Source organism: Sorex fumeus, unplaced genomic scaffold (assembly GCF_029834395.1).
Source record: "Sorex fumeus unplaced genomic scaffold, SorFum_2.1 ptg000073l, whole genome shotgun sequence".
NCBI lineage: Eukaryota > Metazoa > Chordata > Mammalia > Eulipotyphla > Soricidae > Sorex > Sorex fumeus.
In genome coordinates, this window is record NW_026606130.1 from 6,580,773 (window position 1) to 6,593,093 (window position 12,321).

At 39.3% G+C, this 12,321-nt stretch overlaps 1 pseudogene; it reads right to left on the reverse strand.

The window, feature by feature from the left end:
• Nucleotides 1–485: 485 nt before the first annotated feature.
• LOC130038108 (high mobility group protein B3-like) overlaps nucleotides 486–12,321 on the reverse strand; it is a 33,189-nt pseudogene continuing 21,353 nt past the window's right edge.

Sequence of the window (12,321 nt, forward strand, 5' to 3'; positions counted from 1 at the left end):
ACAACCTGCAGGTCTATGGACTCCCACTGAGTTTACACGGGTCACCTGCAGCACAGCCCTGAGATACAGCTCTCTTCTCCACCAAAAGGCTTGCCACTGATTCCATACCAAGGCCAAGAGCATCAAATTTGTCTTTGTGGTCTTCCTTTTTTCTTAAACAAACCATAGGTATGTACAGTTGAGAACATACAATCATACTGTTCCATACCAATGACCATACTGTTAAAATCACCTTAAAATGCAAAGAAAAAGCCAGAGAACAACTTTAAATGCCTGTCCCACCAACAGCAAAGGGCACCAAGTGAGAAAATGAGAGTCTTTTCTTTTTAAAAATATGGAAAATATGTACAGGTTTGACACAGTTTCAGGGTACTCTAGACACCCATGGCTGCTTCATGTAAACCACTGATAGTTCCCAGAACTTTCAGGCTATGATGTCATCATATTCCGAATGTGATTAAATCTAATAAGGGCGACAAACAACCTCAGCTTAGAGCTGTATCGATGATGGCACTCCCTACTCTAAAGTGATAAGGTGACAGAGCAACGTGTTTTTTATCCTTCTCTTTAGCAGGGCCTTTTGCATCATCGAACTAACCTTTTGACTTATTGTTGGTGACATCCGTCTCATACTTCAGCTTTGCTGCCTTATTTTTGATTGGCTGCTTTTCACTTTAACTTAAATTGTTCCACCATTCACTTAGCTTTTTTCTGCACATCTTCAATGGAGATGCCAGCTATCATGAATTTGATCTGGTGCAAAATACAGAACAGATCAGGAAGAATCCAGACGGTGTCCTTTTGGAGGCATCAGGGTCCTACTTGTTGCATTCCTTAGCTGGTCCATAATCCTTTGTTTCATGATCAGAGAGAACTTTGTTGGCCTTTGCCATTTCATCAGATTTGGACTTCCAAATATTGTCTTCCACCTCTTGGAGCACTTCTTGGAGAATTCTGCAAAGTTGACAGGAACTTAAGGGTTTTTCTTCTTAGCTTCTCCCTGTAAGTCTGCACAAAGATGACATAGTGAATATCTTTCCCTTAGATTTCCTAGGACCTTTAGCCGTCTTGATTCACCATTAGCCACCATTGTTCACTAGTCTGAGGAGCGAAGGGCATGACATGTGTCTTGGTGTAGCCCAACTTCATGCTAGCACCAGACTTAAATTTTCTATTGGAGGGTGACAAGTCCAGTGATGTTCAGGGCATACTCCTGGCTCTGTGCACTCAGAAATTACTACTAGTGGTGTGTGTGGGACCATATGGGAACCTAGGTCTGTGAAGTGCAACTCAGGCACCCTACCTGCTCCATCTCTCAGGTCTCTGGACTTTTCTTTCTTTCTTTCTTTCTTTCTTTCTTTCTTTCTTTCTTTCTTTCTTTCTTTCTTTCTTTCTTTCTTTCTTTCTTTCCTCCCTCCCTCCCTCCCTCCCTCCCTCCCTCCGTCCTTCCTTCCTTCTTTCCTTCCTTCCTTCCTTCCTTCCTTCCTTTCTCTTTCTTTTTTCTTTCTTCTTTCCTTTGTTCTTCCTTCATGTATTTTTTGTAAGACTTAATTACTGTTTCAGTTGTTGGGATTGTTGTTAGTTTATTCTGATTGATTGAGTCTTGGGATTTTGTATAACCTGGCCTCTCAGTGCTGTGGTGAAACTAGCACTACAACATTTGGAAGGTTATGCAGTGTCAGGGATAAATAGGGGCCTTGCACATTAAAGGCATGTTTTGCATACTTTTGAATTATTTTCTCGGTCCTTTATTATATTTTTCATTTCTATTTCATTAATTTCTCGTCTAATTTTCTTTTTTTATGGAGGAGGGTATTTGGGCCATACTTGGCAATGCTCAGGAGTTATTCCTGGCTCTGCGCTCAGGAATTACTTCTAGAAGTGCTCAGTTCTGGTCTAATTTTCTGCTTTTCCTTTCCGTTCTGACTTAACAATTTCAATTTTGTTTTTTTTCTAGTCTCTTGATGTGTAAGGTTAGATTTATTTGAGTTCTTTTGTTTACTGATAATTCCTCTATTTCTATGTCTTGCTTCTTAGTGCTGCTTTTGCTATGTATCATATGCTCTAATATCTTAGGCTTCTGTTTTTGTTTCCAGGAACTAAAATTTTTCCTTCTTTATTTATTGCTGACCCATAAAAGTCTATAACATTTTATGGAATAACTCCATATATTTGAGTTTTTCCCAGATATCATTTTTATAGCAAATTTCTAGTTTTATATAAAGGCTATTTGTAAAGATATATTATTTATCTTCATGAATATTTTTGATTCTTGTTTTGTGTCTCAATACATTATCAACAATGTTCTCTGTGTATTTTAGAAGATTCTTTTACTGTTTGAAGAGTGGGGAGTTCTGTTAATATCTATTGTACCATCTAGTTCAACTTCTTGTTTAAAGCTATTGTTCCCGTCTACTTTTTCTGATTGTTTGATCTGTCCAATGATGAGAACGATCCTGTGAAATCCCCTACTACTATTGTGCTGCTGTTGAACTCCTGCTCTTTTTTTTCATAATAATTGATTTTAAATATTAAGGCTTTTTTTGGTTCATGTATGTCAGTGAGTGTTAAATTCTACTGATAGAATGATCTTAATCATAATATCTTTGTTTGTTATTCCCGTTTTTAAGGTTGATGTCTATTAGATCAGATATAAGTGCACCTGTCCCTGACACTTTAAGTTTACCATTTGCCAATGTGATCATTTTCTATCCTTATACTTTAAATCAGTGGTTATCATTGTAACTCAAGGTGTTTCCTGAAGATAGCAGAAAATTGGATTTTGCTTTCTGGCCCATTCTGCCACTTTGTGCCATTTGATTAGTTAGTTCAGACGATTGATAGTTAGGGAATTTATTGATACAAAAGTATTTACATTTTATGATGTGGATTCTGTGTTTCATTGATGTTTCTCTCTGTTTTATACTTATTTTGTTGTTGTTCTCTGATTCTCTTCCCTTATATTTTGATATCACTCCTTTTGGCAATTATCAGGTTTATTTGCTTGTTATCGATTCTCTTAATTATCTTTTAGACTTAAGGTTGCAATAAAGTTTACAACTAAAATTTTAGCTTGTAGTCAATATAAAAAGGAGGGGCTAGAGCAATAGCACAGAAGGCAGGGCGTTTGTCTTGCAGGCAGGCAACCCAGGTTTGATTCCCAGCATCCCATATGGTCCCCTGAGCACTGCCAGGGGTAACTTCTGAGTTCAGAGCAAGGATTAACCCCTGTACATTGCTATATGTGACCCAAAAAGCACAAAAAAGAATATCAGTAAATCTCAAGTTCATTCTAAGTGTCCATTATCATTCCCCTTATTTATAATGTTATTGATACCTAGTTCTTTCTAAATGTTCTTTTTTTTAATTGAAATCCTTATATTAATTTTTAAATAAGGCCAGTTAAATGAATGTGGATTGCGGGGGGCCCCGCCAGACCACTCTCCGGCCTGCGGAGGTGGCCCTAGGATCCGTAGGTGCTGGGAAGGACCGACCGAATGAACACGAGACACAAGAGACAGAATGCAGCTCAGAAACAGAGAGAAAAAGGGACAGGACTTTATTGGGGGCAATCAGGGTATATATCCATTAGTGAGGCAGCTACACAAAAGGTCGTGCCCATATATGGTTAGGAAGGTTTGTTTTCACCTATCATGCATTACAAGGTTTATGTGTATCTGGTACCAGACACGAGGTGATTACACAAAGGGCCATGTCCATATGATTTACCAGACATGAGGTAGATACACAAAGAGCCATGTCCATATGATTTATAAAATTTACATGCATCACGTACCAGACACGAGATAGTTACTTCTGGTTATTACTGACAGCCATGACAGATGTTCTCTCAGGATAACCATACATCAAGATAACCATACATAGCACTGGTTTTGCCTGTTGCGGGGTCACATAGGTCAAGATGACCATACATAGCACAGGCTGTGCCTGCCGTGGGGTCGTAGGTCAGGATGACCATACAGGCACTTAGGCCTTGGTTAGTTAAAGGGCCAGCTTCCCACAGTGGATTTCTTATTTTTTTTATTAGTGAAAAGCCATGAGGTACAGTTGTAGACTTACAAATTTTTGTGCTTGGGTTTCAATTATACAATGATAAAATACACATCCCTCCACCAGTGCCCATTTTCCACCACCATGGGTCCCAGTATCCCTCCCACCCCCATCCAACCCATCCCACTCTGACTCTGTAGCAGGGAATTCCCTTTTGTTCTCTCTCTCCTTTTGGGTGTTGTGGTTTGTAAATAAGGCATTGAGTGGCAATCATATTCGGTCCATAGTCTACTTTCAACATGCATCTCCCATCCTGGGAGGATCCTCCAAACACCCTTTATTTGGTGCTCCCTTGTCTATCTGAGCTGCCCTTTCCCCTAGAATGCCTGGCTAGCCTCGAAGACATGGAGTAATTCTCCTGGTACTGATCTCAGCTAATCTTGGATATTAATCTCCTATTTTGTTACTTTATGTCCCCCAGATGAATGCAATCTTTCTATGTCTATCCCTCTTTTTCTGACTCATTTCGCTTAGCATGATACTTTCCATGTAGTACCACTTGTATGTAAATTTCATGACTTCATCTTTTCTAACAGCTACATAGTACTCCATTGTGTAGATGTACCAAAGTTTCTTTAACAAGTCATCTGTTCTCGGGCACTCAGTTTTTTTCCAGATTCTGGCTACTGTAAAGAGTGCTGCAATGAACAAACAAGTGCAGATGTGACTTCGACTATACATTTTTGTCTATGATATATTCCCAGGAGTGGTATTGCTGGGTCAAATGGGAGCTCAATTTCTAATTTTTTGAGAATCGTCCATACTGTTTTCCAAAAGGGCTGAACCAGTCGGCATTCCCACCAGCAGTGTAGGAGTGTCCCTTTCTCGCCACATCCGCACCAGCATCGGTTTCTTTTGTTCTTTTGAATGTGGGCCAGTCTCTGAGGTGTGAGATGGTATCTCATTGTTGTTTTGATCTGCATCTCCCTGATGATTAATGATGTAGAGCATTTTCTCCTGTGCTTTTTTTTTGCCATTCTGATTTCTTCTTTGAGAAAGTTTCTTTTCATTTCATTGCCCCATTTTTGATGGGGTTGGATGTTTTCTTCTTGTGGAGTTCAACCAGTACTTTATATATCCTTGATATCAACCCCTTGACAGATGTGTATTCGGCGAATATCCTTTCCTATTCTGGGGTCTGTCTTTGTATTTGGGTCACTGTTTCTTTTGAGGTGCAGAAGCTTCTTAGTTTAAGATAGTCCCAATTATCTATCTCTGTTTTCACTTGCTCGGCCAGTGGCATGACATCTTTGAAGATACCATTAGCTTCAATGTCACGGAGGGTTTTGCCAACTTTGTCTTCAATGTACCTTATGGATTACGGTCTGATGTTGAGGTCTTTAATCCATTTTGATCTTACTTTTGTACATGGTGTTAGTCAGAGTTCTGAGCCCATTTTTTGCCAGCACAATTTGTTAAAGAGGCTTTCCTTACTCCACTTCATATTTATTGCTCATTTATCAAAGATTTGATGATCATATGATTGAGGGGAGATGTCAGTATATTCAACTCTATTCCATTGGTCTGCAGCTCTGCCTTTCTTCAAGTACCATGCTGTTTTAATTATTACTGCTTTGTAGTAGAGTTTGAAGTTAGGGGGGTTGATTTCTCCCATTGTCTTTTTCCCAATAATTGCTTTAGATTTTCGTAGGGGTTATTGTTCCATGCAAATTTCAGAAGTGTTTGCTCCATTTCTTTGAAGAATGTCATGGGTATCCTTATAGGGATTGCATTGAATTTGTACAATGCTTTGGGAAGTATTGCCATTTTGACAATGCTAATTCTCCCGACCCATTAGCAGGGGATATCTTTCCATTTTCTCATGTCCTCTTTTATTTCCTGAAGTAGCGTTTTGTACTTTAGTAGTATTATATCATCTGTGCATAGTGAGAGCCTGATTTCTTCCTTTCCTACTTGAATGCCCTTAATATCTTTTTCTTGCCTGTTGCTACTGCAAGTACTTCCAGTACTATATTGAACAGCAGTGGAGTGAGTGGTCATCCTTGTCACGTCTCTGATCTTAGAGGGAAGGTTCTCAGGTTTTCCCCATTGAGGATGATGCTTGCTGTAGGCTTGTGGTAGATTGTTTTAACTATATTGAGGAAAGTTCCCTCTATACCCATTTTGGCTAGGGTTTTCATCATAAAGGGGTGCTAGATCTTGTCAAATGCTTTCTCTGCATCTATTGATATAATCATATGCTTTTTATCTTTTCTTTTGTTGATATGATGGATTATGTTGATTGATTTCTTAACGTTAAACTATCCTTTCATCCCTTGGATGAATCCTACGTGGTCATGGTGTATGATCTTTTTGATGAGTCGTTGGATTCTATTTGCTTCTAGTTTGTTGAGGATCTTTGTATCTGTGTTCATCAGGGATATCGACCTGTAATTCTCTTTCTTTGTGGTATCTCTGTCTGCTTTTGATATCAGGGTAATATTTGCTTCGTAGAAACACTTTGGAACTTTTTTTGATATTTCAATTTTGTGGAAAAGCTTAAAGAGGATTAGGATTAAGTCCTCTTTAAAGATTTGGAAGAATTCACCAGTGAATCCATCCGGGCCGGGACTTTTGTCCTTGGGAAGACTTTTTATTACCATTTCAATTTCCTTGATGGTGATAGGTCTGTTCAGGTATTCCAAGTCTTCTTGGTTCAGCCTTAGGAGTCTGTAGGAGTCTAGGAATTTATCCATTTCCTCGAGGTTTTGATGTTCCGTGGCAAAAAGCTTCTCAAAGTACTCCCTGAGGATCCTTTGAATTTCTGTACTTTCTGTTGTAATGACCCCCTTTTCATTTCTTATTCTGTTTATTAGGGTTTTCTCTCTCCCTTTCTTTGTTAGTTTTGCTAGAGGCTTATCGATCTTGTTAATTATCTCGAAGAACCAGCTCTTGGTTTCATTGATCTTTCGGATTGTTTTTTGGGTTTCCATCTCGTTAATCTCTGCTCTGAGTTTTATTATTTCCTTCCTCCTGTTCAGGTTGTGCTCCTTTTTTTGGTCCTTCTCCAAGCTCTTAAGCTGTGAGGTTAGGTCACTTATGTGGGCTCTCTCCTCCTTCCTGAGGAATGCTTGTATAACTATAAACTTTCCTCTTAATACAGCTTTTGCTGTGTCCCATAAATTTTGGTAACTCGTGTCCTCGTTTTCATTCGTTTCTAGGAATCTTTTGATTTCCTCTTTGATTTCCTTTCTAAGCCACTCATTGTTCAATATCGCATTGTTTATTTCCAGGTGTTTGATTTAGTTTTCTGTTTTGTGTGTGATTTACTTCTAATTTTAGTGCATTATGGTCTGAGAAGATTGTTAATACAATCTCTATCTTCTCAATTTTATGGAGGTATGTTTTGTAGCTCAGCATGTGATCTGTCTTGGAGAATGTTCCATGTACGCTTGAGAAGAATGTGTCCTGTATATATCTACTAAGTCCCTTCCTTCCATTGTTTTCATCAGATGAAGTATGTCCTTGCTAAGCTTGAGTGTGGTTCATCTATCAAGAGGTGATAAAGCGGTGTTAAAGTCTCCCACTAGTATTGTGTTGCTATTGATGTTTTTTTCCAATTCTATGAGTAGTTGTTTTAAGTACTTTGCTGTTCTCTCATTAGGTGCATATACATTTATTATTGTAAGTTCGTCCTATTGTACAGATCCTTTCATCAATAAGAAATGACCTTCACTGTCTCTTGTGACATTCTTCACTCTGAAATCGATGTGGTCTGATATTCGGATGGCTACCCCAGCTTTTTTTATGGGAGCTGTTTGCCTGTAGAGTTGTTTTCCAGCCTTTGACTCTGAGCCTGTGTTTGCTTTGACTAATGAGATGTGTTTCTTACAGGCAGCAGAATCTTGGGTTCAATGTTCTAATCCTTCCTGCCATTCTGTGTCTTTTAATTGGTGCGTTTAGCCCACTGACATTGAGAGAGATTATTGTTATGGGGTTTCTGCCATTTTTCTGTTAAAATTTGGTGTATTTGAGGGGCCTGTCCTGTCTTAAAGTAGCCCATTCAGTTGTTCTTGTAACCATGGTTTTGAGTCTATGAAGTTCCTGAGCAGTTGTTTGTCTGGGAAACTGTGTGTTGTTCCTTCTGTTATGAATAAGAGTCTCGCTGGGTAAAGTATTTTTGGTGAGGCATTTATTTCATTGAGTTTTTTCACTGTTTTCGGGCCATGAGGTTTTCATCAGACAAATCAGCTGTGAATTTTAAGGATGTTCCTTTTTAGGAAATTTCTTTCTTTGATCTTGCTGCTTTCAGAATTTTGTCTCTATCTACGATTTTGGTCATTTTGATCAGGATGTGTCTTGGAGTATATTCATTCGGATTTCTTCTAGCTGGTACCCTTCGGGCCTCCTGAATGTGATCACAAGTTTTCTTCAGCTCTGGAAATGTTGTAGCAATGATGTCTTTGACAGTTTCTTCTTCGTCAGGGTTTTCTCCCTGGGATTCCAATAATTCCTATGTTACCCCTCTCGGCTTCATCATGATCTTCTCTTGCCATCTGTTCCCGAATTGTGAGTCTCTTTTCCATTTTCTGCTCTTTTCTGGAGAGTCTCTGAACTTCATCTTCGAGGTCACTGATTCTGTTCTCAGCAGCTGTTACTCTACTGCTGAGGCCTTCCACTGAGTTTTTCAATTCGCCTACCAGGTTTTTCAGGTCTGACGTTTCCATTTGCATTTTCCTCATTTCTGCCTTCAAATTCTCTTGTCTTTTAATGGCCTTGTTTTCCATTGTTTCTTTTAGCTCTCTAAGCATCCTAAGTAGCTCCCTTCTGAATTCCTTGTTAGAGAGGTTGTCTAACACTACAGTACTCTTGGTGTCTTCTGGGCTAGCCTCTTCAATAAGAAAGTTTGGTGGGCTTTTGCGTTGCTTTACCATTGTGACCAGTGTGGTTCAGACCTTCACGTTCACTGTTACTATTCTGCTTGATATGCAGAATGAATTGAGATAGGCTTAACAAATTATTGGGTAATGTGTTTCTAGTGGTTGAGCTAACTTAGAGAAGGTTCCATCTAAGAGGGTAACTTATGGTTCCTATGGGATATGTAGTGGGAGAATAATTCACGGCCGCATTAGGGGCCACGGATACTGAAACGGTCCCTGGAGCTGGGCGCTGGGCACTGGGCGCTGGGAGGTACCTGTTTGAATGAGGAAAGAATGCCTGGAGCCGTTCAGCTTTGTTTTTGCATGATGTGCCTCAGTTACCATCCCTTGCAGATCAAGGGTGAAAACCGGCTGTTCTAGGGGGGGTATTAAGCTAGCTGCGCATGCCCAGAAAGAGTCCCTGGCTTTGGGCGCCCGGCGGTACCTGTTTGAATGAGGAGAGAATGTGGATTTCTTTAAGTTTTTAAATTACACTACGAATAACAAGTGGTACTCGGAAAACTGGTGAAGTGATTGGTGTTGGAACATTGTATATTAATCATGAATAACTTTGTAATTAGTAGTTTTTCCAGTACCACTTGTTAAAGATGTTTTCCTTGCTCCAGTTCGTATTTTTTGCTCTTTTATTTAGGATTAACGTCCATACACCTGAGGGTCTGTCTCTGGATTTCCAGTTCTATCCAAGTGATCTGAACGCTCATCTTGATTCAGTGCCATATTATTTTAATTAACACCACTTTGTAGTACTTCTTAAAGTTGGTGAAGTTTATTCCTCTCTTTCGTTTTCTTTTCCCTGAGCATTACTTTGGCAAGTTGGAAATATTTGTTGCTCCATATAAATTTCAGGAGCATTTAATCTATTTTCTTTGAAAATATCATGGGTATCCTTATAAGAATTGTATTGAATCTGTATAATGCTTTGGATGTATTGCCATTTTGATGATTTTAACCCTCCCAATCCATGAGCAAGGGATGTTTTTCTATTTTCTGATGCCCTCTTTTATTTTTAAGTAGTGTTTTGCTTTATTATTTATTTATTTATTTATTTATTTATTGTTTTCAGGCCAAACCTGATGGTACTCAGGGCTTACTCCTCACTGCATTTATGGATCACTCCTGGTGTTTTTGGGGAACCACAGAGGATGCCAGGGATTGAGCCCTGTTGGCTGCATGCAAAGCAAGTGCCCTACACAGTTTACTATCAATCTGGCTCCTCTTTAAGTAGTGTTTTGTAGTTTACTTTGCATAGGTTTTTTACCTCTTTTGTTAATCTGATTCCTAGGTACTAGATTTTCTGATGTGCAATTATGAATGGGATTTAAAAATATATCTATCTCTTTTCATTATTTACATATACGGAAGCCATAAATTGTTGTGTGTTGATTTTGTACCTGCCATTTTACCATACAATTGTATCATTTCTAAAAGTGTTTTGTAAAAGTCTTTAGGGTTTCCTAAATATAATATCATCTTATCCACAAATAGGGAGAACTTGACTACTTCCTTTCCTATATGAATGCCTTTAATATCTTTTTCTTGCCTAATTTCTATGACAAATAACTCCATCACTATACCGAAATTGATGGTAGTGAGCAAGCTTGTCTCATGCCTCATATTAGAGGAAAGGCTCTCATATTCGCTATGCGTTTGTGGTAAATGGCTTTTACTATGTTGAGGAATGTTACTTCAATTTCTACATGATTTAGAGTTTTTTTTAAAAATCATGAATGGGTGTTGTATCTTGTGAAATGCTTTCTCTGAATCCATTGACGTAATCATATTACTTTTTAATTTTTCTATTATTTTAAAAAATTTTTATTTGTGAATCACCGTGAGGTACAGTCACAGACTTACAAACTTTTGTGCTTGCCTTTCAGTCATACAATGATCGAGTACCCATCCCTCCACCAGTGCCCATTTTCCATCACTGTTGGAATATAGCTCCAAATATTTTAGGCTTAACATTGATTTGCCCTTTCCCCCTTGCCATGAGGAACTCAGATTTATTACAGTGCTCCTGAGGCACTTCCATTCCATTGTGTTTATCTATAAATTCTTCCCTATGTTCTCTTCCCCAACCAGTTAATCAGTTTTTCCCCTAATCAGAATCTATTAATTATTTGTTTTTTTTCCTTTTTTATTAGTGAAAAACCATGAGGTACAGTTATAGGCTTACAAATTTTGTTCTTGGGTTTCAGTTATACAATGATCAAGTGCCCATCCCTCCACCAGTGCCCGTTATCCATCCCCACGGGTCCCAGCATCCCCCCCCCAACCCTCATCCCCCCCCCGTCCCATCCTGCCTCTGTGGCAGGGTATTCCCCCTTGTTCTCTCTCTCTTCTTTTGGGTACTGTGTTTTGCAAGAGAGGCATTGAGTGGCAATCATGTTCGGTCTATAGACTACCTTCAGCGTGATTCTCCCACCCTGGGAGGGTCCTCACAACACCCTTTATTTGGTGCTCTCTTCTCTATCTGAGCTTCCTTTTCACCTAGAGCCTGTGGCTGGCCTTCCATTCATGGAGCAAAATTCCTGGTACTATTGTAAGGTCAGATCCTTCTAGGACACTGAAATTGTATTGTAAGTTAATATTGTCTTTCTCTTCTTCTTATGTCTTTTGAATAGTTTACTTTAAAGCAATGCCCTTTTTGTATAGATACAGAAAGACCGTTAACATTTTGCTTTGTAACGTAGGATTTAATTGGCTCTGAATATTACTCACTCCCAGGCATCTGCTTTCTTGACTTAAGCCTCAGTTGCCCTCAGTTCTTAACACCCCAAAAGCAGGGTCCCAACGAGGGACTGAATGGACCCAGGGCAAGCGGTGAGCTACTCTGGCATCGAAATGGGCCAGGCCAAAGTGCCACAATTCTTAACTATAAGTTAAGAGCTTGATCATAGACAAATGCTGTCATGATCCAAAAGTAACGATGAGACTAGGACCCTGCTACGGATCGGAAAGACTATCTGGCCTGAGCACTGTAGTCTGAGATTTAGATGGCCCTAGGAGAACAATTCTATAAGTTTAATGTATTTCTTAGTGTATCCATGCAAAATGATTTAATATTACATATGCTTATATGTTTGTTGGAGAAGGAGAGAAGAAACAAATTCAGGGGATTCTGCTCTAGGGTGGGTTGATCTGATAATGAGAATCTGTCCTAGAAGCGGCTTTCCCCGAGGGAAAGAATTCTACCCCTATTGATTGTGACTGCACCTATGTGTAATTGTTATCCCAATCCCTCATGCTGGGGGGTATGAGACTGTAAGAATGGGCAAGGGGAGGCAGAGGAGAGAGACAGGAGTGAATGGAGAGAGGATTGGAATACACTACAACTAAGACCAACCAGCCTGTTGGTCTTCCTTCACCT